The following is a 6518-nucleotide window of genomic DNA, read 5'->3' as shown; positions in this document are numbered from 1 at the left end:
CCTCCCCCTTATGGGAAAAAAGATGGATTTATTTTTTATTTTTTCAAAATAGACTCAACTTTGGAAACAACCATCAACTCTAATGCTTCGTGTGGGGGGAATGACTAAATGACTCATAGACTTGACTAGAGGGACTAGCTTCATGCCAAATATGGCGATGAGAAGTGGGTTGGCTTTAGCCGCTCATGCACATCACATCAAAGCACACAATACATCCCGAGGTTGGGCCTTACATTAGGTCACTATTGAGATAAAACGGCTTGCTTGAGGAATGGTTTATCTTCAGTATAGCTCAACACCTTGACTCAAGTTTTGTGACATACATCTATCTCTAGAAAAGGGTTTGGTGTGTGTATTGGCATCTTGTTTAGCAAACTAACCATGCATTTCCCAAAGCAATTCCTTGAGAAGTTGAGTGGTCATGTTGCTTGTTGCCCTTAGATTTACTTCCCACCACTTGTACGTGGATCCATAAGAGTTGTTGAACTTCCAATGGTATCATTTGAGTAGTATTAAGTATGACAAAAGCATCACAATATATATACCATTGTACATAATTGTCTACTTTACAACATAACAAAAAACTTTTGGTGTCATTACCCTCTGACTAGAATGAAATTCCACGCCTCGAATGAAAATGTAGCTAACACAAAATGCCATTCAAACACATCATCACAAACAAGACTAGAAGGATCCAAGCAATGACTAGCTCATTAAGGATAGGATGCATAAATTCTATCATAAAAAGTGTTGCTTCATAACTTAAAGGGATGAGTTTATTGCCCATGAGTGAAAGGACTAGTACCATGGATGAAGCTGATGAATGATTTGCTTTCAAAGGAAGCCCATAATTTTATCATTATAAACTAATTCCAATGTTTGATATGATGTGAAGACCTTCAAGAAAATATATACACATAGAGATTATTACTACATCATCAACTACCTTTTGATCATAAGTAAGGACATCCATCAAGAAAGAACAATTTGAGAGAAGATAGTTCCATGAAAATTCATGATCCTTAAGTGTGATTATAGCTAAATTTTGTAACAGAGATCTTAATGGATCATAGAAAGTTGGAAGTAGCATGGTTAGAAGTAGCATAATAAGCCTAATATTCGAATGTAGTTGTTTCAAGCTTAAACAAAAGACAATGACTTGAGAGCATTTGGGAATCCTTAAAATGCTTCTAAGAAAAGGGGAGTGGGACAAATCCATGTCTTGCATCTGTGAATGTTCCTTTCATGTAAGCTTTCCTCATTTGATTAGCATCATGAATGTCTAAATTGTCTTAGACAACAAATATTTTCTCCTCCATTTAATTATTATTAGGACATCTAGTTGTGACAAAAATGGCATCATTCCCACCTGATTGAAATATCTCATGGGTGTAGGGCATTTTGATGTTGACAAGTCTAATGTAACCCATCTAATTTGGCAGCTTTTGCACCTTCAATGTGGAATTTGGTGAATATGTCCCTTGGCTTCTATTCAAATGGACATGAACAATTTGCCAATGACTTGAACCCCACTTTGTCATGCTACCAGATGCTCACACATGAGTAGGCAACTTTGAGATTGGTGTTGGTAACAAGGACTTCCTTGACCATGGAAACAATAATTTACACAAAGAGAGGGAAGCACTATGTACAAGAAATCTTCTTGGGTTAAGGATGGAAAGGGAGAGTGGCTTTAAGAACTTAGTCATGGCGAGCTTAGTAATGTAAAGAAAATGCTCAAAAAAAATTTATGACATGTTTCAATGTAGCATTTTTGGGACAAGCCACCATATTTATTAGTAGATGTCTTAGCCAAGGAGTTCCAAGAAGCTTCCTTGTTTGTAGACTTCTTGGTCAAGGAAGTTGCAACAACAACCATAGTGATGGCATAAAGCTACTAGATAGCAAAGGTGCAAGAGCCCAATATGTTTCTTTAGAAGTTGGCAAAAAAGAGTTGAAAATATTTTGCATTTTTTAATAGTATGTTGGCTCAAGCTATGGTGATGGGAGTTTATACAAGAGGAGGGTGGATTGAGCAATGGAAGCTAGGGGACATTTGATATTGAAAGAGTACTTAGTTTGTATCTAAGTTGAAGCATGCCATAGCTAGCAAGAGAAAGGAGCAAGAAAGAAGAAAAAAGGAATTGTTACATGCCCCACATCTCCACCTATTATGTGACATGCTTGTTAGAGAGTGGCTAGAGAGAGAGAAAGAGAGAGGAATGCTCCAAATAAAGTGTGATTCACCATGGAAGTGGGCACCTCTACTCATACTAATTGTAGGTGATTACAAAGGCATTCATATCAAGAACATCACACAATCTACATAAATTTTGAGAAGTATCAAATGATCTATAAACTACTCTATAGGGATTGAAAATTTCTATGTCAGTGTTATAGGATAGAAGAGCTTGTGAGAGCCATCAAAGTCTAAAAAGGAGGGAATTCTAGCGAGCATGCAAACCTTGATATATGGTAGTAGAACAAGTAGCATCTACAACTAAATAAACATGTCAATAAATAATCACATGATGGACATTGATTAGGAAGATGTGACTAGTGGTGGTGATGGTGATGTCGCTATTGATGGAGGAGAATTACAAGCAAAAAGAGGTGAGATGGAGGATTAATCGTGAGGAGCATTCAATTGTTTTACAAAGTGATGGCAAGTGTAGAGCTCATTTTGTTGCAACATGGTTACTTCTCCTTATTCATAGGCTATAGAGTACATTACAATCATGGACTAAGGCCATCTTTTTTGTAGGTCATGCTTGCACTAGTATTGTACAATCTTGGATATTCTTTATTTGTTTCAGATTTTAGAAAAAACCAGCAATGAATCATAAACAAGCATGCTTTACATGATCGATACAGAGTTTGAGGGGTATTGGATGTGATTATATATAAAGAGGATGCGATTATCTATATAATGCTCTTTAGGCATTGACAACTTTTGTATAAGTATAGGGCTCGTGAGAGAGGTTAAGGTTGGACAAGGATTCTCATGAACATTCATATCTTGATATAGGGTAGAAGAGAAAGTGGTGTATACAACTAAAGAAACACTCACGAAACATAAAAATAAATAAGCACATCATGGACATTGATCAATAAGATTTGACCAGTATGGTTGTTGTTGTTATTAACAAAGGAGAGCAATTGTGTGATTGTAGGTGAAAAAAGGGATGAGATGGATGATTAATAATAAGAAGCAATTGATTGTTTTCTAATCTGATGGTGGATGCAAAACTCATTTTTGTAGCAAAACGATGATGTGTTTCTTTAATGCAAATAGATATACATTGAGTGCAACTTTTACATCAATAAAGACTAGCATTCCCTCACCCACATTGTTTGGTGTAAATACTTTGCTTGTACCTTGCTATATTAACTTGCATGTATTATCTTTCATTTTTAATGTAAACATTTTGTAGTATTTTCTTTTTGCATTTAGGGGTTCATAACTTGTTTTGTGGTTTTATGTTCTTTGAGTAGGGTCATCACACATATACTTGACAAACCTTTAAGACATCAAATAAGTTGAGTTTGCATGGAGGACGTGTCCTTTTTTCTTATTTTTTTTCTTATTGATACTTACTTCCTAAAATTATAGCCACTTTTTTACTTTGAAAGTCAAGTATAGACTCTATGTCTAGCATGACCCTCATTCATCATCTTCACTCATGACCACATAAGAAGTCTTTTCCCCATCATTTTATAAGTGTGTGCAAACCCATGTTGATGTAGTGGCTTTGACCATTAAAACACGATTGCATGCCACTATCATTTAAACCCTAAAAATATCCCTAAATGTCGCTATATTGGAAAAGTTGTATGTTTTGGAAGGTGGGGACCTTTCATAGGTCTATTTGGTCAATGCAACTTGTCCCATTTTGTAGTCATTGTTGACACATTGCATTGGTTAGAAGTTTTGAAGTAGAAAAATAAATGTCATCACCAAATAATAAATTTATGCATATATATGTATGTATATATATATATATATATATATATATATATATCTCCCCCCCACCCACACATGCCAATCATAAACTATCTTTTCATCTTTTGTGTGTGTGTGTGTGTGTGTGCATGCACACGCGCACGTGTGTGTGTGTAGACTTTATATACTCAGGTCATCATTTTTTAGTTGTGGATTTTCCTTCATTATACTCAAGCCATAGTCCATGGAACTTCACATATAGACTATGTCCACCTTTTTTGTCAACTTGCATGTGAGGAGATTATACTCCTATTTGAATATGTGAGTGCTTAGGTGTACATCGATGCATTAGATCTATCTATTTTTAGACGATTGACTAGATTGGATGTTGATTGCCATATACGATTCATGACACATTGATTTTCTTGCGCAAATTGATTCCTTATAGTTAGCTCCCACTTATGGTGGGTTTAACAATGATCCTTAACCATAAACATAATGTTACTAACCCATTAGAAAGAATTATCAATAATTAAAATAAAAAGTTTCAAATTGAGGTTGTAAAAAATGTGATGGAATAGTTAGCACCTAAAAGCTCCTATCCAAAAGCATGTCCTATTTTGCATGGCTAAGATAACCCATTGTCACAGTTGGGGGCATATAAACATATTTATGGTTGAGTGGGATCGAAGGTAAAATGATGACCTGGCTTTTAAAAATGTGCCACCATAAGGGGGTCCATGTATGCTTGTGTCCACTTTTCACATTTATCTCTTTGCATATGAGCCTAATATGAGCAACATAGACAAACCTACATGCAATATTTGTGATGATAACCAAGTATGTAATGTCATATACTAAAAGTTCAAGGGATATCAAACCCTAAATGTACTTCACTAGTGTGCCTACCAAGGATTTTATCTACAAAAATGAAGCAAAAAACAAACGTTAAAGAAAGTATTCCTAAGCTCTCTACCTAGCTATTCATAACTAAGAAGTTACCTTTGAAAAAAATAATAGAAAACCAATGTTAGAGAGAGTAATTTGAAGCTCTCTACTGGCTAAAATAGCATTGAACATCAAAATTTGTTCTTCTTTATCTTCTTTCTTACACACAAATCAAAATTTCCTTCTAGTAGGCTAGTAACTACTTGCAAATGCAATTCCCACACTTATACTTGCAAACATACTTGCCTATAGTTGGTAGTTAGTTGCTCAAGAAACACTTTTATGGATTTATACAAACATAGATGGGGGAGAGGAAGAGAAGAAAATGGGCCTAATCATAGGTGCTATCCAAATGCTTAAAATAGTGATGAACATGGATGGCTAAATGAGTTGATGAATTGGCAGCCTAAGAACTAGCAAATAAATGATGAAGTGATTGCTAGTAGTAGACCATGGATGAGAGTGAGAAGGCATTCCACCACCAATCTTTCCACAATATATGGCATATCACACCATTCTAGAATTGAGAAGAGGAGGAGGAGGAGGAGATAATAGAGACCTACCTCATTTGGGTCTCACTTGCAATAGTTTAATATATTGGAAAACTCTCTCTCTCCATAGATGGACGAAAACACACACACACACACACACACACACAGAGGGGGGGGGAGGGAGGGAGGGATATCCCAACATCCTCGCCATTGTCATCATCTTCTTTAACACCTTCCCTTTTTCATGTCCAACATACCTTTCTCCTACACCTGTAATAGATCCTTTAGCTCTAGCATGCTTGGCCCTCAGTCCTTTCCCTAAGAAGGAGGAGGAGAAAAAGGAGAGATAGGGATTACCTTGATCCCCTCATCCACACTCTCTCCAAGCTGATGAACTTTGGCTCTCTTCAATGGTAGCCTAGCGATCCCATTGATGAGGTAATGGTAGCTACAGCTTAGCCGAAGTAGTAACAAAGGCATTGCTCCACTATTGCCCTCATATGAAGGCTAACATGCGAATGATATCCAAGCCCAATGCTCTTTTGCTTGATGATGTTAGAGTATAGGCATTATTGGCATGCAAGGCAATGAGGACCATTTCCTCATTATCACACCTCACCTCTCACCAACTTGAGGACCACAAGAAAAGGAGATAGAAGAGAGAGAAAATGGTTGAAATTGAAATCTAAAATGCAATGCAAGTGCAAGAGTAATGCATAGCACATGAGAGATTGTAGCTTGTGTTACTTCATGCTTTTCTTTGAAATTTTGAAAATTCTTCATATTCCTTTTTTGGCTTGAGGTGTATGAACAGTTGCCATGTGTGCTCAACTGCAATTTGGTAGTTTGGAGTATAAGTTTTGGTGCATTCCTTTTAAAATATCAATATAAATAGATCTAAAAAATCAAGAATGGTATCCCTTGCATTGATGGATGTTCAAAATTGCTTATATACTCTTTACTGAAAGGTAGAGCTCGAGTGGAAGCACACAAGCGGAAGCAAGAGCTGTGCCACACAGAGAGAGAGAGAGAGAGAGAGAGAGAGAGAGAGAGAGAGAGAGAGAGAGAGAGAGAGAGAGAGAGAGAGAGAGAGAGAGAGAGAGAGAGAGAGAGAGAGAGAGAGAGAGAGAGAGAGA

Source organism: Lygodium microphyllum, chromosome 8 (assembly GCF_053477565.2).
Source record: "Lygodium microphyllum isolate KBCC chromosome 8, Lygodium_microphyllum_v1.1.10, whole genome shotgun sequence".
Taxonomy (NCBI): Eukaryota; Viridiplantae; Streptophyta; class Polypodiopsida; order Schizaeales; family Lygodiaceae; genus Lygodium; species Lygodium microphyllum.
This window is presented reverse-complemented; position numbering follows the sequence as displayed.